At 38.2% G+C, this 26,949-nt stretch overlaps 1 protein-coding gene across 5 annotated transcripts in view; it reads right to left on the reverse strand.

Moving 5' to 3' along the window:
* LOC134224145 (calbindin-32) overlaps positions 1 to 7,696 on the reverse strand; it is a 310,480-nt gene extending 302,784 nt beyond the window's left edge. For all 5 annotated transcript variants that reach the window (XM_062703408.1, XM_062703411.1, XM_062703406.1 and 2 more), the window contains exon 1: positions 7,535 to 7,696. The gene's annotated coding sequence lies outside the window, so the exon portion shown is untranslated. The remainder of the gene's footprint in view (positions 1 to 7,534) is intronic.
* Between the last annotated feature and the right edge of the window lie 19,253 nt (positions 7,697 to 26,949).

The following is a 26,949-nucleotide window of genomic DNA, read 5'->3' on the forward strand; positions in this document are numbered from 1 at the left end:
AGATGCGTGTTTTGGTCGAAAGATCATTCAAGATTACCTTTGCTTGGGTCCCATCTCACTGCTCAATCTACGGCAATGAGAAGGCAGACTCGCTGGCAAAGGTGGGCGCACAGGAAGGTGAGGTTTATGATAGACAATTCTCGAGCAACGAGTTTTTCCCATTAGTCCGTCAGAGTACTCTTCAAAGTTGGCAAAGAAATTGGACACACAACGAACTTGGACGGTGGCTATTTTCTATAGTTCCAAAAGTTTCTGGGCGAGCGTGGTTCAGAGGTGAGGACTTAAGTCGAGGCTTCATTCGCGTGATGTCGAGACTTATGTCTAATCACTATTCACTAAACGCACATTTGTACAGAATAAACCTTGTCGATAGCAACTTATGTAGGTGCGGAGCCGGTTATGATGACATCGATCACGTAGTTTGGTCCTGCTCGGAAAATGACGCCTCCAGAGAGCAATTATTGGATACCCTTGTGGCCCGAGGTAAACAACCCTTCAGGGAAGTTCGAGGTGTTTTGGGAGATCGTGATGTTGTCTATATGCAGGCCATTTTTTTTTTTGTTTAGTCTCTGCCTTTTTGTTCCGTAGAGCTCCATAGCTCTTGCCATCCGGAAGATGCTCCCAGTCGAACCATTCCTCGAGCATGACGACACGCCACATCGTCACTGACGCCAAATGCCCGGATGAGAAGCTGAAATTTCCTTATCCCAAATCCTAAGCCCCGTCCATCCCTAAACATTGTAAACTAACCTCGAGTCACCACGAGTACGCTGGCTCCTTCCCCTCTCTTATTAACTGTATAATAAAATGATATTGATTGTATATATCACAAAGAACCATGGCTCCGTAAAGTGTTATACACGCATGAGCCTACCAAGTAAACGAATTTGGAAAAAAATTCATATCCACCACAATCAACGAACAAATTTTGCTCCTACCTCTCACCGGGTAACGAACAGTTCGTCGAATTCTAATTTTTCAAACATAAAGTAATTCTCGCTGAGGCCGGGCCACTATTTGCACCTAAATTTATATTCATTCAAAAGCTTTCGGTGAGTATATTTAGGATCCGAGTTAAGGCTCCCCCAGACCTAAACGATTTCATCGTCGCGACGGCGACAACTAGTCGCCGCGATTCTATCGTTGGGTCGCTGCAGGCAATGTTCTATTTACGCTTCCATACCAACGGCGACATAATCGCTGTCGCCAAGCGATAGCGTGTGTTTGGGGGAACCTTTAAATTCTTCAGAAAGATGAACTCCTTTTTAGTTATCTACACGAAATCATTTTAATGGACCCCTCGATTTTTGTCAATTCTTGACTCACCAAAACTGTCATAACTCCAACATTTCTCAACCGATCATAGAGATCAGCATATTGTTGGAAAAAGGAAGAATGTGTCCTCAATTTGCAATAATAAAAATAAGAGCAGCCATATTGAATTTGGCCGCCATCTTGGATTTCTTTTTAAAAACTATTTTCCACCTGTTTGGAAACCACCGATATTAATACATATTAATACATCGATGGAAAACTTAGCTTATATTGTGCATTGTGTCCAAAAACCTCAGGTCTATGTTTTTTCTATCAAAAGTTATGTACGATTTACCAAATTATTTTTTGAAGGCCCATCTGACCAACGATCATTATTTTTATGGTTAATATGATACTACGACGTCAGTTTCTTGATTTCATACACTATTCTAAACCAAATATGTTTCGAAAATTAAAAGCATATCTACAACAGTATTTTATTTGCAGGGCTCAAAAGTTTTGAGCATAACGGAGCCGTATTCAAGTTATTGCATTAAATAATTCAAGAATTTTGGTATTGGTAAATCGTACATTGCTTTTGATAGAAAAAACATACACCTGAGATTTTTGGACACAATGTACAATATAAGCTATGCTTTCCATCGATGTATCAATATTCAAAATCGGTAGTTGCGACCCTTCGGAAAAAGTTTTCAAAAAGAAATCCAAGATGACGGTTGAATTCAATATGGCTGCTTCTATTTTTATTATTTCAAATTTAGGATACACTCTTCGTCTTCCCAACGATATGCTGATTTCTAAGATCGGTTGAGGAATGTTGGAGTTATGACAGTTTTAGTGAATTAAGAATTGACAAAAATCGGAGGGTCAATTAAAATGATTTCGTGTATAGCTAACGAGGGGCTCATCTTTCTGAAGAATTTAACTCTGATCCTTAATATACTCGTCAAAAGCTTTCGAATTAACATAAATTTAGGAATTTTTAAGAACCTCGTGCAAATAGCGGCCCGGTCTCAGTGAGAATTACTCATACCTAACTATGCAAGCATCAGACGGACTTGGCAGTCGTATAGCTACCGCTTCTGCCTCATACGCCTACTTTGTATCTTTCTTTATATTTCTCATATTCTAGCAATCGCTAGAACTGGAAATGAGTTTCCATACGGTTTCCATTTCTATGCTATATACCTCCAACTTGACTATTCTAGCAATAACTGCTAGAATTGGAAACAGGGAATCAATAAAGGCAAAGACAAAGGTGCTGTTTTGAACGAGATGGCGCCACAACATTTAAAAGCAAAATAAATTTCCTTGTATGGACAAATCATCCGTTCTCATTAACTACGCATCGCATCAATATGAAACCTAGGTCAAAAGCAACAAATAATTTTTAGATTTTTTGTTCCACGACTTGTTTTACAGTTCTAAACAATAAAAGAGATTTCATTGTACCTCCATACTAAATTCTAGCTGTATACTTTCAATTTTTTTCAAGACTGTTCTCCACCTCGTGTGTGTGGAAGGAACATTGAAAGCTTACAATATCGAACAGCAGATGTCACTAGTGTATATGCAATATTACATTGATACAAACACAGCAACACCACCTGTCTGATATGGAAATATTGCAATCAGGTGTAGTGGCTGTTGTTAAAATATTTAGGAAGGGCCTCAAGCGGAATTTTGCTATGGAATGCAACTGACGATCTCCTATAGGATATCGTAAATAAGTCGGGAACAAAAATCTAAAATTATTTGTTGCTTTTGACCATTCATATTGATGCGATGCGTAGTTAATGAACAAATTTGTCCATACAAGGAAATTTATTTTACTTTAAAATGTTGTGGCGCCATCTCGTTCAAACAGCACCTTTCTTTGCCTATTTATCATCGATGCACATACGAAACAAACGACAAAAGAGAACCAACGACAAAGCTTTGTTTTTGTCGGAGATAATAATGACAAAGATACGAAAATTTTTATCCACGACAAAAAAGAAGACAATTTTGTTGCTAACTTCTCATTCCGTTATTTTGCATTCTCTCTAGAGCAAATTTCGGCTTTATGCCATCGTAGTTTCTACTTTCATGGAAATATTCGAAAATCTAACGCTGATTACAAAAATAGCCTCATATTCTCGGAAATATCAGCGCATGCAAGGCAAATGATTCTTGTCATATTGTGTTCAGGTTCTGACAAAGGCTTGTTGCAAGGTGCGTTTGTCAGAGTTTGATGACAGAGTATATTGTTAGGCGTTGCTCGAATATTGATTCCCTGATTGGAAATGAACGAAAAAACTCGTTTCCTACCTCCAGTAAGAAATTCTATCCGTACCCTCATCCTATCTGTCACATCCCAAGTAACAACTTCCATGTTTGTTGGATTTATTTAATTCTTATAGGGGATTTATGACAGCAATCACCATAGCTAGTTGCTCAGTTTTATTGGCGATCTTATTGCTATCAATAAACCTCTAATAAATTCGCTGAAAATGTTTTAAACGTCAAAAGCTGATTGATCCTAAGAGTAGCTCTACGGTTATGACGAAGAACGTAACAAGTCCTATTTACAATACTCTATCAAATCCAAAATTTTTGGTCGTAATGTGGTTAAAAGAGTAACCACAATAAGATTATTAACATTGCAAAGAGTTTATAACGGTGTTTAACGAGAGCAACATTTTTCTGATTGCAAACTGTGATGGCCATATTGAAAAAGGAGACGCAATTTCAAGTCGGTGGACGGTGTTTTCTTCGCGAAAAACACCTTTTTGGCTGTAGATTTCAATATTTGGGTGGAATTTTAATGGATTAAGTGAAGATTCACGATATTAGTTTAATAATCGTTTTTAATTTATTGCCCAGAACTATATTATTTTGCGGGCGCGTGGTTTTCAAACTTAATTTTGCACTCGCTTTCACCATGAAATCGAAAGCGCACCTCATTTCCATGAAAGTACTTCGGAAAACAAACCTAAAAAAATATTATTTTGAATGCATCCTCATCATGATTTTCATCATCATTTATTTTGTTATTATTTTTCTACAAAGTTTTGTTTCTCTTTTTCAAAGCAACATTTTAGACAGCTGCCGCAGCTGAATTCCCTTTTTTACGGGCGGCTTCAAACGGATTTCTATATGCTCTTATAACAGTTTTGTAGTGGTAATCTAGAGAGGGCCATATGGCAATATCTTACTTTTATAGTGATCATCAGAAGGTTTTCCTGTAGTAGTGGGTTTTATTGTAAGCTCTTATAATTCGATCTTGAAAACCACTCCTAGAGCGGAATAAAACTTGAAATGTTACTTGGGATTAGCAGCTCGTTAACCAAGAGGAACCTCTGCCCCTCGAACCTAACCAAAAAAAAACAAATTCCGCATGAACTCGTGGCAAGTGCAGAGATATACTCGGCTTGTAGTGAGCGAGTGATTGCATCATGATTCCTTCCCCTTCCCTACATTGACTTGCTACGTCTGACGTGGCAGACGCCAGTGTGGCCTAACAAATGAGATCACCAGTACTTGTACATTGAAGATGAGTGCTAGTCCCAAGCAAACATCTGTAGCATGTCTGCTCCAGACTTTGATTCTCCAAATGGGCAACTGCATCACATGATTGATGCAATGCACAAAGCAAATAACAAAACTGAAGCTGTTCAGGTTGGTATTAAAAAAATGTTATTGGACTTCGTTTTAATGGATCCAAATATTTCTTTGTAAATTTTAAATTGGAATGCCCGCTCTTTAAAGGGTAAGGAAGATGAATTATTCAACTTCCTATCAGTTCATAATGTGCACATTGTCATTATAACTTAAACATATTTAAAACGGATATACCCCGTTAGGCATAAGTACGTTTGGCATAAAGACGTTAGGCATAAGTACGTTAGGCATAATGGACGTTAGGCATAACGGACGTTAGGCATAATGTACGTTCGGCATAATGGACGTTAGGCATAAAATGACCCAAAGAACAGCCCATGACATAAAGAAGGCAGAATTATGCCAAACGTCCATTATGCCTAGTGTACATTATGCCTAACGTCCGTTATGCCTAACGTCATTTATGCCTAACGTACTTATGCCTAACGTCTTTATGCCAAACGTACTTATGCCTAACGTCGCGAACCCATTTAAAACCTAGCCTCTTGTTCTGCGGAATACCATACTATTGATTTAGTTGAAACGGATTCGAGTCAGCTGGTCAATTGGTAACTAATGCTGACAATGACTCTGATCGCCTTCCTGTGACGTTTGAAATCTCACAAAAAGCCATTGATAATCCAATCAACTCAACTTTTAATTATCATAGAGCTGATTGGGATTTATATAAAACGTATATCAATAGGAATTTTGATGTTGAAATTCCTTTCGATACCAAAAGTGATATTGATAATGCTATCGTATCTTTGACAAATTTAATTGTTGAGGCCAGAGGCATTCGGATTCCTAAATGTGAAATTAAATTCAACTCCATTATTATTGACGACGTTCTTTAGCTACTGATCCGTCTTAGAATTATAAGGCGAAGGCAATACCAAAAAACTCGTAATATTACGTTGAAAGTCATTTGGAGAGATTTGCAAAATGAAATTAAACGCGTTCTTCAGAAAAAGGAGTCATTTACTATTTAGCATTCATAACATGTTTAATCTCCAAAGTTTTATTTCTTCAAGGCTTTTTTTGCAAACTTATTGCGGTAATGAGTTTTCAGCCGAACATCATCGTAGTTGAAATTCGAAAGCACTTTCACAGTTATTAATGATTGTTGTCGATGCTTTGTTCATATGAATGTATTTTGTATATGCCAAATATGGGCTTTAATATCCTATGCCCAGAGAAGTCGAATTTCCAACCCAAAGGATACTCTTGACCGAACAGGGAATCACTCCCACAACTTTGACAGCAATTAGTCAAATTAAGTCTTGAAATGGTTTCGTCTGACTATAGATTTGAGTTCATAACCATTTTGAAACGTTTGGTCCCCTAACACCGTAGAAAATTGCAATTCTCCACAGCTAGATGGAAAAGTTAACGATATTACGCCCTAGTGACGCTAAGCTATGAACTACCACGCGCCTCCACACGCACTGTTTATATGTAGCTAAATACTTATCTACGTTGATTGATAATAATTTTCAGTTAGTAGTTTTATGGTACACGTATAAAATAGACTGACCCAGCTATACTACGCGTGGAGAAAAAAAATTTAAAATTATGCGAGTTTTAGGTGAAAAGAACATTCTCGAAATGTTCAGCTCTACCAGTTGTTCCAGGTTGTTCCATAAGCAGGTGCACTTGATTTGAAGTTTCTATGGGAGATCTCTACCAGAAAACACACCACTGTCAGTCTTTTGTTCCAGAAATCATGACTCCATGCCCGCAAACTTATTTCATTCTAATGAAGTAAATTTAAGCACGTTATTATGACACAGAATTTGGAAAAATAACCTTTTTCTCAATTCAACTTTGCGAATTGCGTTTTTGAGATTTGAATAAAATTTTTCTTAATAAAATCTCAAAATTTTCAACTTGCTTCTCCAGAATATAATTTCTGCCACTTAGATACAACCCTTCGGAAACAGATCCGATTATTGTGTGGGTCAGAAAATTATTACATTAATTCAATTAAAGACCTACACCTTCCCAAAACAATATATAGGCACACCTTCCCACAATCATCCTTCGTCTATCACAATTCGAACATTGAACTGAGAAGGCAAAGCAACACAAAAGCCGGATTAGAAGTCGGTGGTGATTGAAACGACGGATTTTTCCCCTTCATCCTTCACTATTCACCATTCTCACCACGCACATCCCCTCATCAGCATACTCGGATCATTCGTCTCAAGAGTTTTTTTTCTCTTGTTCATGCTTTTCACATGACACATTCACAAGCACTACTGATGGAGACAAACAGAATCACTCCCACCAAGTGGGCGCTGGAAAACACTTGTTGTCAATCGCATCGGTCTCAGCCTTTTTCCACGAACCATCATTCGATTGGAAACAGCTCGCAAAGAATAGAAAAAACCTCAATCACTCAAACATATCTTTGAATTCTGGAATCCATACATTACCAATTCAACCCGCTTCAAACTATGCAAACAATCATAGGAAATTGAAAGGATCTACATCATTGTCCAGCACGAAGTAAATAAAAATGTATGCTTGTTTCCTTTCTTCAACGTATTGGTCAAGCAAATTGGAGTTCCACTCAAAGGATGTTCCACTCGGAATGAAAGAACGATCAACTCACTTTGTCTACTAACGGCACCGGTACCGGATCCACTTGAGACCCCTTCTGAATATCAGCTTCTATTGCACCGTTTGAAACACCCAAAAATGAGACTACCAATTTCCACACTACCAGAAAGAATCACGGCACCGAACGGGAAAGCGAATTTTCCGTCCTAACTGCTCAAAGTCAGCGCTCGGTATGTGGCGATTCGGTCGTCGGCGACGATTCAAATAGGAAACCGAGGTCCTCCGCGCGCTGTCCTTTTGAGTGGTTCGCTCGCTCACGTGCTTGCCTCATTGGTAGCTTTCGGGTCGGCTTTTCTCTCTACGGATTTGTTTAATGGACCTGTGCTGCCGTGAATCGCTTATCTGTCCCATCTTTGCTGGGTTTCCTATTCATATGGGACAGATATGCGATTCACGGCAGTGTGGCACGGAGGAAATACGTCACATCGTCACCACGGAAGGGGAAAATGCTCCATGGGTGATGCGCAGCCGGGCATCAGATTCATTCATAAGTTTGATATCGCATCCGAACGGTGTGGAAAAATATGCAGTTGAACCGCAAAATAGTCCTTTTTAGGTTGCAGATCATATTACAACAGTCAAATTGGTTGTACAATGTTTATCATAGCATTCATTTGAGCCTCCTTTTTGCATGAACCCTTCTACACGTTTTGCTAGCTCATTGCCTATGACAATTAACTTTTAGCGAGTTCCAATCTTTTTTAAAATGTAGACCGTGTAGGTGTCCTTCTTGTTCGCAAAGAACGTCAACATTGCAGGACACTATTGAGGATGATTGAGTAGAGAGGTTTGAAAGTACTGCTGAATGAGCACTTTATTCAGTCAACGATTAAAGCGACGAGTGTTTTGGAACGCTGGCGCTGCTGTGTTTCAGAGAATTGTCGGTTGGTATGACATGTTCACTTACTTTCAGCTTTTTATTAAATAATTCGCATCTGTCGCATCTTAATGACTGTGCCACTGTGTCAGAAATCCAAAATGCAAATATGTTTGTATATTTTCACGTAAACCAGATCATTTCTATTCTGCCGTAATCTGGAAAAGTGACGTATACGCCATTTTCCAAAAATAGTGATAACGAGTACTACACATCGAGCTTTTTAACAGAAAAATGGAAAACATATTATTATTATTTATTCAGACTAAGGCCGAAGTGGCCTGTGCGGTATATAAGAGTCTTCGATTATCTCTTATATTGTTCGTAATGATTGGTTTTCTAGGCGGCTTATTGGGCCTGCGCAAACCTCCTGTCTCGTCGGAGGGCCGTCGTGTCAGGGCTTTTTAGCGTCCCCCCTAACACCAGGACTTGGGCTTGTGCGCTTTGAGCGGTGCACGGTCGCTTTGGTGGGTCCTACTTGCGGATACATGCAGCTTTTATAGAGGTTTAACAGGGCCCACTGCCAAACCCCACCACATCCTAGGCAAGTCCCACAACTCGCAGATGGTCTGGGGAGGGATCGTCAAGCCCTTGGACATAGTCCCTGCTGCCCGCAGATGGAAAACATGCATGTTGTAAAATGGCTGTTACGTCACTTTTCCAGATTACGGCAGTATTGGAGTTTCTTTTTTTCAGGCTCCTTCATTTGGCAAACATGGTGTTGGTTGTCGTTGAAGCTAGAAATGTATCCTAATTCGCTTTCGATGGTAATGATCTATTTGATGGGGTTGGGTTAGGTGGAGTTTTGTATGTTAGCAGGAACAGATATAAAACTTCTTACATCGTGCACTTCCCTTCCTGAATTATCTTTTCTTTCTTGAATGTATTATTCTACTACTCGTTCTGCTTACCCGAGTCCAGATCACCATAGTATGTCGTGTTGTATAAGCTTTACAATAACCATCCCTTTGTAGATCTGACGGAACCCGTGATTTATGCCAGATGCCGTTCTCCTCCGCCGAACATTGTCCACAGGATCTTACGCTCAAATACCCCGAAGGTTTTTCGATCGGCATTCTTTAATATCCATTGATCATGGCCGTTTGATGCCACCGGAAGCCAGAGTTCCCTTGTCAAATATGTTTTTCTGCAACGAACAACGTACGTCCCCGACCCCTTGAAAAAGGGCCTAAATGGACCGAAACGTCGGGAAAATCAGATGCCTATTCTGAATGTTTTGAAAATGATTCAAATCATAATACGCTACTGCACTAGTTAAAACCATGATTAAATACCCTTTGTAACCAACCTTCACCGTATGGTCTTTCATATATAAGAAAATTATTAGGCTCTTTTACTGGAATGTCTTCACCTGTCATAAGACGGAATGGAATAGTACTGAACTCGTCTTATAACAGGCTTCTATACACGTTTTGACTAAAGAACATATGTTCTTGTGGAAAAGTCCAATCTTTCTTTGTATTTTTTTTATTTTTCTATTCCAATTCCGCATTTTCCATTTCTACTTCAATTGTAAAAAAATTAAACAAAAAGGTGATTATTCTAGTACTCATATGCGATACAATAAACCATGATGAAAACTATTCTTATCCCACTCTCCGAGCAAAAGGAATTACGCTAGTGACACAATCCCAATTTAAATATAGATCGAATGTTTTGCTGATTTCAACAATGTTGACGAACAAACCAACATCTGCCCGGTAATATGGATGCAGTCTTAAGATAAATTGGTTAATTATAACGTTTAGCTTATCGCTCGAGTAATCGATCGCTCTACGGGTTTTCCTATTTTATCCCAACGAATGTAAACGCCAGAGCTGATTTAATGATAGAGTTGATCCGTCTAACCTCAGTTTGTAAATATATAACTAACTGAACTTTTAAATTCAGTCGAAACATTGCTAACACTACAGTGATCACGTTTGGTATGGATTTTGTGAAAGTGTGCATTGGAGTAGTGCACTTCTTATTTAGGTTTGAATAAATAAACACTTGGTAAACAATGAACATCCTAAAAACTTTTTATTAATAAAACAGCCCCCTTAAAGTTTTATTTTCTAATTGATTTACACTCACACAAATCAGAACTTCTATCAACTATAATGACGGTCATTCATCTAAAAAAAACTTCTTGGAGACCTTAAGTACTAGTTTTGTGTACTATTCATTCAAATTATGTTTATGAATGCAAATGAGTAACCACCTAGTTGTGATACTAACTTTCTCGTTAGTACCTAATGTGATACAATTCACCGTTTCCGTTATAACTTCGAAATGCATCTATAGGTTCTAACTAACTAACTACGTTCTACAAAAATTGAATAGCATGCAATAGGACACATAGGCGGCAACCGAAAAATTCGAGGATCCAACGTAATTGACGACAGAGAGTCTATCAGCTTATTTGAATTTGTCTCTCGTTATGCTGTGATAGACGATTGATGTGATTACATCAGGTATGTAAGTTCAGCAACGGTCAGTACAGCGTCAATTTGTTGGCACCGAAAAGTGAAATTCGTAGTGGTTGCGTTGAATGGTAATTGTCAGTCGGTACGTGTTTTCATTTTTGTTAAGTTTGAATCAACTAAACATTTCAGTACTGTTCTGTTCGAGAGCCAGAGGGGCTTTGATAAAAGAAAGGAATAACAACCTATGGGGCCCAAACAAGAAGCTCTCCAAATGCAAAAATATTTACTTAAATTATACTTATTTTTGACACTAAACACTGATAGAAACGAGAATAACCACTGCAGTTATGCTTCCTGAAAGAAAAAAGCTTTTGTCCAGGGCCGGATTTATGGGGGGGGGGGGGGGGGGGCCCCCACAAATCTTATGTACCAAAACCAACCTTTTTTGTACATTTTGGGGCCCCCTTCCGGCGAAATCCGGCCCTGCTTATGTCAAATAAATAACATTTTAAATTTACAATGTTTCGTAAACTCAGATGGGAATATGTACAAGAAATGCTCTGAAGGATCAGAGTTCAATAAAAAAATAATTTTATTCCACTAATTATAAGTTACAATAAGTATCATTCACTTCTCACTCGAAACTGATTGAATTTTCCTACCGCTAAACCTTTTATTAACTGAATCTATCAACTCAGCAAAACGGTCCCGGTCAAAGTCTGCATCGATGTCGTCCGATCCGTTGTCGTTCGCTTGGCTTTGCGCACGTTGCCACCTCAGCTGGATAATTCCCTGGGTCATCACTTTTACGTTGCATCGATCGATGGGCCGGTCGATGGCTCGTTCTGATGGGATGGCACGTGGGCAACTCTGATCCTAACGCCTCCCTCCTCAAGTATCAAGCGTCCTCGTTTGATGTTTCAGGAGCTCGAACCTTGGTTCTGGGATGAGTTTCAGACGCTTCTGTCCGGGGTCCTTCTTGTTGTTTGACTGTTCGAACCATCGGTTGCTTCTACTTCTTCTAGCTTCTTTGTTCTAAGCATCAGTGCCTCGACGTGGTTCTTTTGACATCCTTCTTGTGAGTTTTCTTGTAAAGAAAAGCAATGACGAAACAGAAAAATGTTAAAATCAGGAGGGCTAGCCCTCCAAAAGTTACCCTTTTATGTGTGCTGTTAAAGGAAAGCTGGATCATGCTCAATTCCGCAGCATGAAGTTTTGCTCCTCGTTGTACGTGTAGTTTGACTTCTGAAGAGGTTTACTGTAAATTGGGATCAAGTAGTTGTCTTGTCTTAAGACATCTATTTTACCAGAGAATGTGAAGTTACGTGCTCTGATTGTGCAATTGCCGATTTCTATTATTGTTGGTTCGGTAATGATTCTTGAATCCCACATGAGTCGTTTACCTCGATGTTTTCGATGTTGTAGTTTCAATTAGGATTACGCCGTCTGTGATCTCTTTGGCTTGGAATCCTTGTATTGTACTTACGAGTGTGCATTTTGGTGTTTGATGCGTTAAGATATTATGGATGCATTCGTCCTCGATCAGCTTGGTACCTTCACAAATGTCGCATTTTGTCGTTTGGGCGTAGATCAGATTGCCGTGCTTTGCCACCAGGTTTATGTCGGTTTTATCCTCGAATTGTTGACCTTCAACGTGTGGAGCTCCAGGAGGTCGAAGTCCTTGTCGTCTAGTACAGGGGTCTTCACAAGTACCATCGCTTGTCCGCCGTTGATGTCGGTAGATGCTGAGCAATACTGAAATATTTCGTCAAGATAGTTAAGGTGGATGTTTTGCTTCCTAAGTTTCCCTGCGATTGCCTGCTTGTCATCTAACGAGAGGATATTCTTATTTATGAGACCTAATCTGGAGAACTCGACTTGTTCTTCTATAGATTCTAATATATGAATTATTCTATCTGTATTCCAAATGAGATTAATGAACTCCAAGTCTGATCTAAGGTTTTGTACTGTGTTGAATTCTCTAGAGATTGTAGAACTAATTTTCCTTAAGGAATCTGTTATGTTATGATTTTGGTTTTATAAAGTTCGTTAATTTGGATTTGCTTGATTTGGTTTTTTACTAACTTATTCTCCTGGTTCTTCAATATTCTTAATCCTTCGTGTATGATCTCAAGATCCTCGTTATCGGGATTACCGCAATGAATTTAATTGCTGTTCCGAGGATGTTTATCAGTGCTCTTTTGTTCTACTTGGGCTTAAACTAAAAGTTTTTCCTTAGCTATTGTTAACTTTTCCTGTAGGGTTTTGCTCTAAGTGTTCAACGGTTTTAAATGAGTGTATGATTTTTCTATGTATTTGATGTTATCTTCTAGTGATTCCAAACTAATCTTATGAAGTGTCCTATCGTATCCTATCCTTATCCGTACTGTTTTTTGTTTTTATGGCCACCATGCCATTGTTATTCGATATTTCCTTATATGTAGTCGCATTTATCAGGTGGATGAAGATTAATCTGAAAAAGGAACATATTTCATTTGTTTAATGTTTTGTTCTGTTGAGGGCTTTAAGGTGTTATATGTTTTTATTTTTAATCCGATTTTTATGTATTTTTATGTCATTACTATCTATGTATGTGAGTTCGTTATTAGTTTTAACTGTTGAAATTTTGTACGGGTCTCTATCTTTATTTAGTCTTTGATTATTTTTAATATAAAGTTTTTCATTCTGATTTAGATGTTTAGGGCTTTCATTATTTGAAAATTTGCTCGTGATTTAGTTTTCTTTTATTAAGCTCAACTTTAACGGCCGATTGAATTTTACGAAAGTTTTCTGCTATTTCCTCCTGATTGTTTGAATTTGATGAGTTGAAAACTACTTCCCGTGGTTTTTGATTGATTGCTGAATGAAAAGTATTATTGTAAACGTCAACCAAAACGTTAATTATTCCGTTAAGGCGCAAATCGTTGAATTTTGCATGGAGAGTACGAGAGAGTTCGATTAATGTGGAGGAATCTTTCTACGATTCCGTTAGAACAAGAATTACTCGCGTTATGGATTTCGATGTTTAAATCGTTGAGAAAACCGACGAAATCAATGGATTTAAATGAAGGTTCTTGGTCGCTTACTATAGTCTTTGGTCTACCGAATTGTCTTATGTGCTCGGTGATTGCGTGTTTCATATCGACAATTGTTCTTGTTTGAAGCGGAATAACGTTTGCAAACTTTGAAAACGAATCGACTACAGTGAGCCATTTCTGACCCTTCATGAAAAATACATCAATGTGGATTCTATCAAAGACAGTTTCGCCAAAAGTACTTTTTTGGATTAATTTTGGAGGTTTGCGATCGTATTTGCTTCGTTTGCAAGTATCGCAAGAATTTATGAAAATTTTGAGCTTTCTTTCTAGCTCGGGAAAAAAGTATCTTTGTAAAATCTGTCTTTTGTTTTCTTTTAACCCTCGATGTCCATATCCATGGGTACTTTCGATCAGCTCGTCCTGATCGGTGCCCAGTCTGATGTCCTCCAAGAGTTTCTCTGAAATAAAAACTTTGATAATTTTATTAGCCGAAAAATGTATTCTATATGTTTCTTGTATAAGCTGCAGTAGGGATACGGGAGCTTTGATGCAATTAATACCTTTAGGATTCAGGCATCTTTTGAAAACGTTCACCACATCCGCTTCGGTGTATTCTGGTTGGGCAATTATGTATCTGTTATATTTGGGAAAAACAGCTTCGTGGAAATCTGTTTTAATTCGAGCAATTTAAAAAATAATTTGCGTCTTGAAAAATTAATTGGTCTTTCCGTGCAGTTTATAAAATAATCGTCGCTAGTATCCGCAGAATGAATAGTCTCTAAATCTTCATCGTTCTCAGCTGTATTTGCATTTATTTCATCTTTCACCTTTATCCTGGATAAAGCGTCCGCAACGACGTTCTGTTTACCTGGTTTGTTGATGAATTCGTAATTGAATCCACTCAACTGCAACTTCCATCTAACGATTTTATCATTAGAGTTATCATTGAGTAAATCAAAGGTTTATGGTCTGTTGCCAGTTTAAATCTGCGGCCATGTAAATAAGTTTTGAAGTGCTTCACTGCCCAAACTACAGCCAAAAGTTCTTTCTCCGTGGTGCTATATCTTTCTTCGGTAACGTTTAGCGTTCTTCATGCAAATGCTACTGGCCGATCTTTCCCAAGTGTACCTTGAGATAGTACCGCTCCAATGGCATAATCGCTCGTTAAGGTCTCGCAATGACTCATAGCCAATGAGCCCGTCGAAAAACTCGTGAAATTTTAGAACATAGAACTTTAGTTTCTTATTTATCTGAAATGGATCAAATGAAACCGCATGTGTGATTTCGTGTGACCCTTGAATGTTCGAGACCTTTACTCCTTTTACAACGTCACAGTATTCTAGATTAACTCGATCGGCTGAAATGTAATTCTTATTCGCGCCGGTGTCGATTAAGAATTTCAATTCGCCCTTGCTAGTTATAAATGATATGTAAGGAAGAAAGTTATTATTCATTCGTTTGGATCTAGGTTTCGAGCCCCGAGAAAATTTAACTCCTCTCCGAGAAAGAATTCGTCATCATCAGAATCCAACGCCGAGTCATCGACCGGTTGGGTATCGGATTCTTGTTCATCCAGCTCGTGTTCCTTTACATCGTTACGTTTTCCGTTTATGTGTGCATTCAATTGCATTTTAGACCTGGCTGTTCTCATAGAGACGTCACCGTCGATCGGTTGTTTGGCTGAATGGTTTTTGAAATAGCCGGAGCCGGACTGATTCTGGCTCTGATTACTGTTGGTGTTATTGTGATTGGGTTTAGAACTATGGGATTGAGCATTATAGTTAGAGGTTCGCTTTGAAAAATGTTGTGGTTGCACACTTGGTTTCTGCTCTAATTTTTGCCTATAGGCCGCATTAGAATATTGCATAGTTATGTGGTAAGCTTCTTCTAATGATTCGGGCCTATAGCTTCGGACGTGCATAGACAATTTTTCCCCTAGACCATCGATAAATCGTGTTAAGGTCATAAGACCGATCAATTTATTTATGGCTTTAGTACTGGATTTATAATCGTCCATTACTGCGGCGGTTGATTTTATCGCCGTATCGATGCCCTTAGTTATATTATAGTACTCCGTGATGGTTTTGTTCCCTGGCTTATATAAAAAGAGATTGAAGTGCGAGGCTAGGTCCCTTCTGTCCCTGTACGCGTTAAGTAACACTTCTTTAATTTCATCCCAGGTGCTCGGGTTTCCGGCTGCAATTAGAATTTTTTTGCATTGCCAGTAATTTTACTTTTGACCGCACGTATAATTTGATTGTATGTGGGTGTATGTTTGTGCTTATCGAAAAGACTCAACGTATCTTCGACGTCCTCGATCCAAGCTTGTGTCTCTTTTTTGTTGCCACTGAAAGGGCTTAAAATTTTTATTGGATCGGGGGTATTGTAAGCTAAAAATGGATCTTCCGCCCTATTTTGCAATCTAGCTAAGATGTCAAATAGCGATTCCTGGTTTTCTGTTAATTTTTGCACATGAGCAATAAGCTCTTCCTTCGTTAATTCGTTGGCCATTTCTACGTTTCTATTCGCGTTGAATAGCACGGATCGTTTTGTTTTCGCGTTTGCGCTAATTTTGGTTGTGAGTACTGAATATTATTTGAGCTCGATATTCACTCGCAGTTCAAATAGAATTCGAATACAGTTTATGATCAATTGGATCAATAATTACAGAACACTAATACAGAAATTATTTGGGTTCAATATTCGCTCTCCCCTCAAACGAAATTCCGTTAATGCACTTTTCTAATAATCTAATAATCGTTGGGATAAAAATTATTTGGGTTCGTTATTCGCACTCCCCACAAATTGAATTTTCACTAATACACGTTTCGATACACTTATCGCTTTGTAATGGTAATGAAGTTGGTACTTACAAGATGATTTTCATCAGGGAGTCCGAGTGAAGTTGAGATACGGGTTCCAAATGGCGGGAACAAATCCTGGATATCCGCTCCACGACAGCTGAATGCTGGACTACTGGTGCCCTCGATTGCGCGTAGAATTGCTCCTCTTTTAAAACTCGTTGATTGTGATAGCCGATATTCGCTCTGCACTAACACTTCACACTAAGTTTTACCATTTGACTACACGACTGCACCAGAAATGCTCTGAAGGATCAGAGTTCAATGAAAAAATAATTTTATTCCACTAATTATAAGTTACAATAAGTATCATTCACTTCTCACTCGAAACTGATTGAATTTTCCTACCGCTAAACCTTTTATTAACTAAATCTATCAACTCAGCAAAACGGTCCCGGTCAAAGTTTGCATCGATGTCGTCCGATCCGTTGTCGTTCGCTTGGCTTTGCGCACGTTGCCACCTCAGCTGGATAATTCCCTGGGTCATCACTTTTACGTTGCATCGATCGATGGGCCGGTCGATGGCTCGTTCTGATGGGATGGCACGTGGGCAACTCTGATCCTAACGTACATATGTACATTATAATTGTATAGTGTTTATTCATTAATTGTCAATCTTAATCACAATATTCATCGTGTTTATTCATAAAACTTAAAAATCCATTTTCTTAATAACGAATTTTTAAACATTTCTTTTTATTGATATGTTTTAGCAGATAATATATGTACTTTTTTTGCAGTATGGGTCATAATAGAGATATGTTATGTTTGTTATGATAAAGTTATGTTTCTTTATAAATATGTTGTTTTTTAAATTGTCATTTTTTTACGTTTTTATCGACTCGTTTTTATGAAATTACGTAAAATTTCCAATGGAAAAGGTGTACAGTATTTTTTGTAAGTGCTACCGTCTCTGGGATACAGCGGTTATAAGATAAAATATACCGATTTTTTTTAATTTTCAGTCATTTTCGAATGTTTTTCCAATCTATTCAACCTAGAATTAAATTTTACTGGTCCGTTGATATTTGTTGACAAATGCTAGTAATTCATCATTTTCATGGTATGAGATGGGGGAGAAATATATCTTTACTTAGAAAAAATCCAATCATTATCACTAGATTGGGTAGTTTGTCTAGCTAATTCCAAATTTACACCAAACAAATTTAGCAATCAGAAATTCAGAAACTTCCAAAACATTTTTTAAGCACGTTTTAAAAAAAAAATACCTCGTGTTTTCATAGGTACCAAGCTCGATAAAGAAGCAACGAATATTTGTCATCTTTTTACTTTGGCATTGCTGCGTCGTAGCAAGCGTAGAATAAAAAGATGACAGCTGCTTGCTTCTGTAGTACTGATAGTGGTGTCCTTGAAAACGCGAGGTGTAACACAATTGGATTTTCAAAAAGTTCGTTCACATGATTTTATCAGAAACCTTGGTGAGCGAGCATGTTGCTGTCAAAAAAAAAATCAAACAAACTTCATTGCATTTCATGCAAATCACAGCTAGCACCTATTTTATTTATATAAGCATTAGCTGTGTGGCCGTAAATGACCAGTACGAAATTATGACAGCGACTATCCGTGGATGCGTGTGCACGCCGCGGAGATCTGACCAGAACAGGCAGAGTTATGGTTTGCTGTGAAACTATAAACATACGCTGAAGGCATTTTACTCAAACCCAACATTAAAAAGGAAAAAAAATATCTTCTAGCATAAGATGCATGCATGTTTTTCTCACGGGTTATTTAAATGAGATGAAGGTGTACATCTGTTGCATTTGAACAACCGGTTAACTCCATTGGAAACTGCACACCAAAATAAACTTGTCTCAACATCATTGTTTTAATACCAAAACAATGATTAAGAACATGGGTTTCCAAACTGTGGGTCGCGAAAGATAAACCATGATTCATACTTTCGTTCCTCTTCCGTGCCACAAATCTTTACAAGCTGTAAAATTAGGATCTAAGTAATGAATGGGTGATAAGAGAACAACAAATTTACGAAGCCAATGGCCTTCTTTTGATATCTGATATTTTAGCAAATACAATGAAGTTCCAATTTCATACAAAAACATTCCAAAACTTACCCAAATACAATCCAAAATTAAGGGGTGTTGAACTTCATTACTAATAAGATTTAAACAACCTAATGAAGATAAGAGAATCTATGCTAATCCAAACCCAATCCAATTCAAATGCAATCCAAATCAAATCGAATTCCAATCCAAATCCAATCTAAATTCAACCTAAACCCAATCCAAAAACAATGCAAATCCAATCAAAATCCAATTCAAATCCAATCCAAATCCAATTCTAAATCCAATCGAAATACAAATCTAATCCAAATCTAATTCAAATCTAATCCAAATTCAAATCCAATATTATTATTTCAGACTAAGGCCGAAGTGGTCTGTGCGGTACATAAGAGTCTTCTCCATTCGGCTCGGCCCATGGCTACACGTCGCCAACCACGCAGTCTACGGAGGGTCCACAAGTCATCTTCCACCTGATCGATCCACCTTGCCCGCTGTGCACCTCGCCTTCTTGTGCCCGTCGGATCGTTGTCGAGAACCATTTTCACCGGGTTACTGTCCGACATTCTGGCTACGTGCCCGGCCCATCACAGTCGTCCGATTTTCGCGTTGTGAACGATGGATGGTTCTTTTAGACGCGCATTGTGATTTTGCAATCACAAACCGATTTCATACGGTCTTCCAGACCAGCCTTGTGATTCTTCAAACCACAAACCATTTTCCAGCGGTCTTTCAGACGCGCCACCACAAACCTTTTACATACGATCTTTGAGACGCTGCTTGTGATTTTTCAAACCACAAACCAGTTTCCGACGGTCTGCGAGACACGTCTTGTGATAATGCAAACTACAAACCAGTTTTCGACGGTCTTCGAGACGCGTCTTGTGATTTCGCAAACCACAAACCATTTTCCGACGGTCTTCGAGACGCTTCTTGTGATTTTGCAAACCACAAACCAGTTTCCGACGGTCTGCGAGACACGTCTTGTGATTTTGTAAACCACAAACCATTTTCCGACGGTCTTCGGGACGCGTTTTGTGATTTTGAAAAATCAAATATATCGCTATTCACAATTTAACCACTGAAATTCAACTCGCCATATGAAATCAGCCTCAATATCCAAAAAGTAGACTGGCAGGATCGCCAAAATGTGTGGCCCTAAGGGTCTGTCTCATTTGGAGAATCAAACTTAAAAGTGACAGTTCGAAAATTAGAAAATCACCCAGTCATAAGAATGGCTGGTGTTACCCAGCAATTCCAATAAGACATCGATGCAAAATGATTCGATATCTGTCAAAAGTAATCTTGCTCTGCGAGCAGGGTTATTCGATAACTATTGAAATGTCACTTTTTAGTTTAATTTCAGTTTAATTCGCCAATCGAATCATTTTGCATCGCTGTCTTATTGGAATTGCTGGGTACCACCAGCCATCCTCATAACCGGGTTATTTGCTAATTTTTGAACTGTCACTTTTAAGTTTAATTCTTCAAATGAGACAGACCCTAAATGGCCGGTACGAAATTATGCCAGCGACTCTTAGTGGATGCGTGTGTTCGCCGCAGAGATCTGACCAGAAGAGGCATGGCTTGCTGCTCGCTGATTGACGTGCTGTGTTGTGATTCTTTAAACACACGCTGAAGGAATTTTACTCAAACTCCACATTAATCAAAATGGACATCTTCGCATATGAAAGCAAAGCAATCTTAATGACGCTGCATTCTATTTTGTATGCCTATTCCGACTAGAAATCTGTGATGCTTTCAGCAAACACGATCTCCAACAGTTTCGTCTTGAAAGAGATTCCATTTAGCCTGATGAAGTAGAATCATTGTCGTTAATAAAGGGGGACCCCAGGATTTCTAAAATCAATTGGCATTGATATTAGTTGTCAACATATAGGTAGGATATTGAATTACTGAAAAAGTTTGAAGACAAAAGCGCTACCTCCCATGTTCTATCTGTCATAACAAAAGAGTGGAAGAAAAATGCGCTTGTTTCTCAACTCGAAACTTTTAGCAAACAATATCTAAATGTTGTATTATTTTTTACGTTTAATAATGTCTTACCTGAAGGTACTGGGTGCAAATATTTTCTTTTTATTTATCAAAATCAAAGTTGGCATTTGTACGACCGCGCATCACTCAAGAATATACAACTCAATTTCTGCTAAATTATATTCGTTTTCTTCTTCTATTCAAGAGGAAAAATGCTATTATGAAATTAAAAATCAGAAAGGTTTTTCGTACAATTTGCAAACTGTAAAAAATAAATAAAAATTATTTTGAAGAACCGATGTGATTTTTAAATAAATTGTGTACGCACAAAATTATATCAGAAGATTGATTAATTTTTGGCGACACAAAGTTTGCTAGGTCAGCAAGTTAGAAAATAAAATAGGAGACCGTGACAAAATTAAGTAAGATTTTGAACTTTAATGGCACCTTTATCCTCTGCTGGATTTTAAATATTTATATATCAATCGACTCGGAAGCTCTATACCAATTCGATATTTGATAATTGAAACTATTGAAAATTTTAATTTTTGACATACTCGGTAAAACTCTTAGAATCGGGTCATAAATTTCCAACACGGACATCAGATTGATGTTAGCTACCAGCCTTTTGGCACAAGATTTTATTTTCCCTGTGCATAAAAGACTCGTGTCTTGCGTGCGTGCGTCATTTTTGTTCAAAAATCCACGGAGAGCGAACTCGAGAAGAACGATTCTAGCATCGATGGGGGCGAGGTCGGTGGGTGGTTGCTGCAGAAAATGTGTGTATTCACAGTGATGGCATATGAAGCAATTCAGCGGTGAATGATCGAGTGGCTGTCATCGGCGTCGACAGAACCCAATTGAAATTTCCTCGCAAGATTCTGCCTCTGTTACTGTTAGTGCTACGAAATGCGCATTTATGGAAATAATTCGGTTGACTACGACTTCATACAAAAGAAAGCTGATCCGAGATTTTCTGCTGGTTTTTGAAAATAATCTCAAAATAGAGAAAATAGATGGAGAGGCTGGGAAAGCTCGTTCACCTACGAAAATTACAAAACCAAAACATTTCACAAATATCTCCTATCCAAAATAAAAAGAGTTTTGTGACTATCTTACGCATTCAAAATATGTTTGAAAATTTATTTATTGTTTCATTAGCTATCTCACTCATCTGACATAAATCGTCTTAATGAATATGCCCAGATTATATAATATTCAATTTTCTTATTCTATAGGCGAATTGAGATATACCAAACCATACATACCAAAATCAAACAAATGTTCAGGTAAACATGCGGATTATTGAACAAATTGGCTGGTTAAATCAATTAAGATTGCGATGAAAGCTCAATTGCAGCAGATATCGAATATCTAGCAGTTTTTTTGTGTGCGTTACAGTTTCAAGTTCGGTCTCCAGTAGCCTTGCGAGTAGAGGCGTAGGATTGCCAATCCGGAAATGGCGAGCTCAATTCTCCACTCCCTGTGCATAGTGTATCCATTGTATTTGCCACACGAAGTACATACTCATGCAATGACGGGCATAGAAATGCTTCAATTAATAACTGAGGAGATGCTAATCATAGAATACTAAGCTGAAAAACAGGCTCAGATCCAGTAGGAATGTAGAGCCATTAAAGAAGAAGAAGACAATTTCGAGTTCTTCAAGTCGTGTGGTGTTATGCGGGGAGGTTAATGAATAAACCGATTAGCATATTAAATGCAATGTGATTTTAATGAAATTCGTATCGCCAAACATTTTTTATTCGATGTGCAATTGTCTGGGACGTCTGTTGGCCAGGTGCACAATTTCGTAAACAATGCTTTGAATAACATATTGGCTAAGATTACATTTTATAAGTTTATGGAGCATTTCATTTTTTTTACGGAGCACTGTTTTTCGTTTAAGGAGCATTTCCTCAAATTAAGGAACATTTTTCGTTGGTTTAAGGAGCGTTTTTTTATTTTAGGGAGCATTTTTCATAGTTTAAGGAGCATTTTTTATTTGTTTATGGAGCATTTTATTCAACCTTAGGAACATTTTTCTTAGTTTTCGGTTGAATAGGGTTACCAAGCAAAACAATCAGCAATAAACTCTAGGGGCTATACAATTGTGCATAAGATTCTAATTTATGATAGCCAATTTCAAGGTACCTTTTGAACTATTTTATAATAATTCTTTTGTCAGTATACTGCTCAATTATCATTAATTACATAGCAAATCTTTGCTTTTTTAAGGAGCATTTTTAACTATTTACTGTACTTTTTTTTCGTTTTTACGGTACGCTTTTCGAATGTTTACGGAGCATTTTATATATTTCAAGGTAATTTGTTAGATAATTTAAGGAAAAATTATCACTTTTTTAAGGAGCATTTTTCAATTTTTTAAGGTTAATTTCATCTGTTCAATTGGACATTTTTTGGGCTGCCCAAAAGTCTCAACTTGGGGCTTGCAGGTGATCTATTGTCTATCTTCAAATAACACATGCACAAGCGGAGTGCGAAATAATGGGAGGAAATATCACGAGTACCTAGAAGCACTGAAACTTGAAATATTTGAAAATTCATTCAGTCAAACATCTTGTCTTGTTTTCTTCATACATCTCCAAAAGTTGAGAAAATTTAATTTAATAATCATGTTGCCCACAAGTATTTGATTGCTGAACTATGCGATACTTAAATCTACGTATTTTAAATATTGCATTTTTACATGCATCATTTATGCAAACACTAAGAGTTTAACTTAGCCATCTTATGCTAGCACTGGTAAACACCGCAAAACTCCCCGAAATACTCTCTCATTCTCTCATTGGATCGCTCTTTAGCATAAAAAATTCGCGAAAATCCCCATCCATTGTAGGTGGCTAGGTAGTGCAACAACAATACACTGTGACTACCACCCCAAGCAACAAGACCCGCAAGAGAAACCCCTCCAACCTGGAGAGCATAACAAACATAAACAAGCAGCAATGCGTCGTCGTCGTCGTGTTCTTCAGCGTGCATTCCGGCGCCTGTTAACCAAACTAAAGCCATGCAGCAACGCCATCGTTTTCATTTCATTAGTCGTGGATGTTAAAACGCTGTTTGGCAGCAAATTAAAGCACAATTTTTAAATTTAAGTGCCTATCCCTATCCTATGAGACAATATTAGTTTTCAATAAGTTGTCTTATTGAAGAAATGCTGTACATAAGGAGCACGTTGTCTGCTGAATCTCGGTTAGAACTAATAAGCCGAAATTCGCACAGAGTTGGTTGGCAATTGAGAGTAAGGGTGCAGAAACATTTGCAAGAAGCTGGTGAAAGAAGACTTCGAATTTACAAATTTGCACTAAAATTCAAAATTGCATAGACGGAGAAGGGCGATTTTGACGTAGACGATTGAGTTTTGACCCACCCTTTTGAATAGTCCATGCCTTATAGCTGGCAGCTATTAGGAAACAACGCACCCCTCGTCAGCTAATCAGCATTCTGATATGGACACTCAGTGTGTGGAGACGCATGGTATTTCGTAGGATAGAGCCGGTAGAGCGTTTTGCCTCGCCAAAATGTTAGATGTTTCATCCCATTGTGAAAAATCTTGATTTTTCTACCCTTCTATCTATTATTGTGACACTTTTTTCACCTAACCTACATAATTTCAGTTCTAGTTATGTCCATCTCAACCACGATAAATAATTATATTGATATACCCAAAAGACTTTTGCATTCGATGGAGGGGTAAGGTGGGTCGAATATTCTAGCGATTTGTTTAGTCAAACAATTGATAATCACTATTTGATGCGTGCCGACGACTTTAAGGACTCGGCGTATCGAAAAAAGTCCTATAATCTCTAGGTGAATCGACCATTTTTTTTCCTTGCAATGCATCTTTTCCCTTTCCTTTTGTGAAGCTTTGTACGACTGTTTCTGCGCTCTGCAACTGCTTCTGGCTGGTGGAAAATTGTTTATCTGTTTTGATCTCGGCAATGGCATTGAAAATGAGCGGTTATTTATCGACTGTTGGCGAATGTTGTGGGATGGTATGGTGTTGTGTTTAAAGTTTTACGCTCTGATTGTGTTCATAGTGCGCATTCTGAAAAGTAGGACGCTTTCTCGGACCTAGAGGGTGGGGATTTGAGTCGTAAGGAAGATCCATTAAGTACGTAACGCGAAAATTGGACATTTTCGAAACCCCCCTCCCTCCCCAATATATCACACTTTTTGTATGAAACATTTTGTATGAACCGTCACACTTCGCTCAACCCCTCTCAAAGCGTTACGTAATTTGTGGACGCTCCCTAACTCTCTTGGATCCAAAAGGGATTGAGCGATGGGTTTTTAGTATTGTCATATGCATTTTGCGTGTATACAAAACAGCTGAAGAACAATTATGTCGAAGAACAAGAGGAGAATCCATTTCGCGAACAAATATTTTGCACAAGCTGTATGTATCCAGTCATCCTCGGGATTGAAAATTTTTATTTGCAATTCGAATGTTCAATTCTCAAGCTGATAGCAGCATCGCACTCGCGTAGATAAATAGATGCATCGATGCATTTCGATGTGTTCTCTAACTTGGCGTAATTCTGGCTTATGTCATCCATTGGACAACGTCTTACCCGAAGGCAATGAGTACCAAATCACAATCTAAAATTTGGAAACTGGCATGGAGCAAGTATATGTAAAATTTAGAGCGTTAATATCGCCTCTACCTTTCGACGGATTCAGACTATCGTTTATTTGGAAGGCTCATTTGCCGCGAAGCGTTACGGATCCGAAATCATGTTTTTCAAAACATTTTCATGATTATTATATATAATGTTAGTTTTGAGGAATCGAAAGACTCGCGGCTTATTCCAAGTTAGCGAATACAGTAGGAAAAGAAGAGAATTTAGGGTGCTTAATTAATCACAATGCTGATGTTCACATAGTAGACACAGCGTCGTGGCGTGCGATTGGCCAGGTTGACCCCCGCCAAGGGCGTCAGTCTTCAGGGGGGCGCCAAAACCAATGCTTACTGTGTAATGAGTATAAAACTCTTATTACTTAGGATAATAAAAAATATACCCACTAGGTATGAGTTGATATGAAATTTAGAATTTTCATGATCTAGTTAAGTCGAAGACAACGATTCCGATCAACCCACTTTCGAGCTGGGTTTTAATTATGCAACTTGGCCAAGCGGTATCTACAGATCATCGAAAGACTAACTCGAGCGTTGATTTTTTCTTAATCCGAAATTAGTTCAAAAAAGGCGTTTTTTTCAGTTAGTCTAGGTTCTGAAGCAATTCTGCTCATGAACCATCTCACTTCAGAGTGGTTTATTAATAAGTATTATCTTCTTCGTGCTGTGCTTTAAAAACGACCATAAGAAACTTTAAGGTATTTTCCATGCTATTAAACAAAAAAAATATGAAATTGTAATCTGAATGTAAAATTTGCGCATTTTTCCCTTCAATAATGGTTTTGCGCTCAATAATGGTTTTGCCAAGGGCGCTGGGACTCTACGCTACGGCTCTGAGTAGACATCCTTGGTGTTGTTTCAGATCTGTAAGGGGATAAAAAAAAGTTTGACGACGAGAGGAAGTCTTCCGAATGGGGTTTAACGATAGACAACAAGAGCAGGACATTCTTAAGGGAATATAAATAACAGCGAAGGCGATGTGCGTGAAAATGGGCACAGCCTAACATCAAATACTGGTGGACCAGGGAATTTTAGAGATTTATATATCAAATCAGCAGTAGCAACTATGTCCAAGGGTTTGATCCCTCCTCAGGCGACTGCGAGTTGTGGAGCTTGCCCAGGATGTGGTGGGGTTTGGCAGTTGCTCTGTTAAACTTCTATGAAAAGCTGCGGCATTTGGCTAAATTGATGCAACATCGCACAAGGGTGAACGATACACGATACAAACGGGCGCGGAATACACAAAACTGTATTTCCGGGAGGAAAAAGCGCTAACAGTAAGATCGAGACCGTGAAGAGATGTCTTGATAACTCGAACCTTTTGCTCCGTTGGGATGTTGCGTGGTTTGGTTGCTGATAGTTTTAGGACTTCACGACGCACAAAACCGAAATGTCCAATAAATTTAGTGATTTAGCTTCTCTTTTACTTGGTAATTTTCCATAACCCAGCCCAACAAACATTTGAAGCTGAAAAACGCTTATTTCTTTGAAAATAAGCTTCTTCG

The sequence above is a fragment of the Armigeres subalbatus genome, chromosome 3, assembly GCF_024139115.2.
Source record: "Armigeres subalbatus isolate Guangzhou_Male chromosome 3, GZ_Asu_2, whole genome shotgun sequence".
NCBI lineage: Eukaryota > Metazoa > Arthropoda > Insecta > Diptera > Culicidae > Armigeres > Armigeres subalbatus.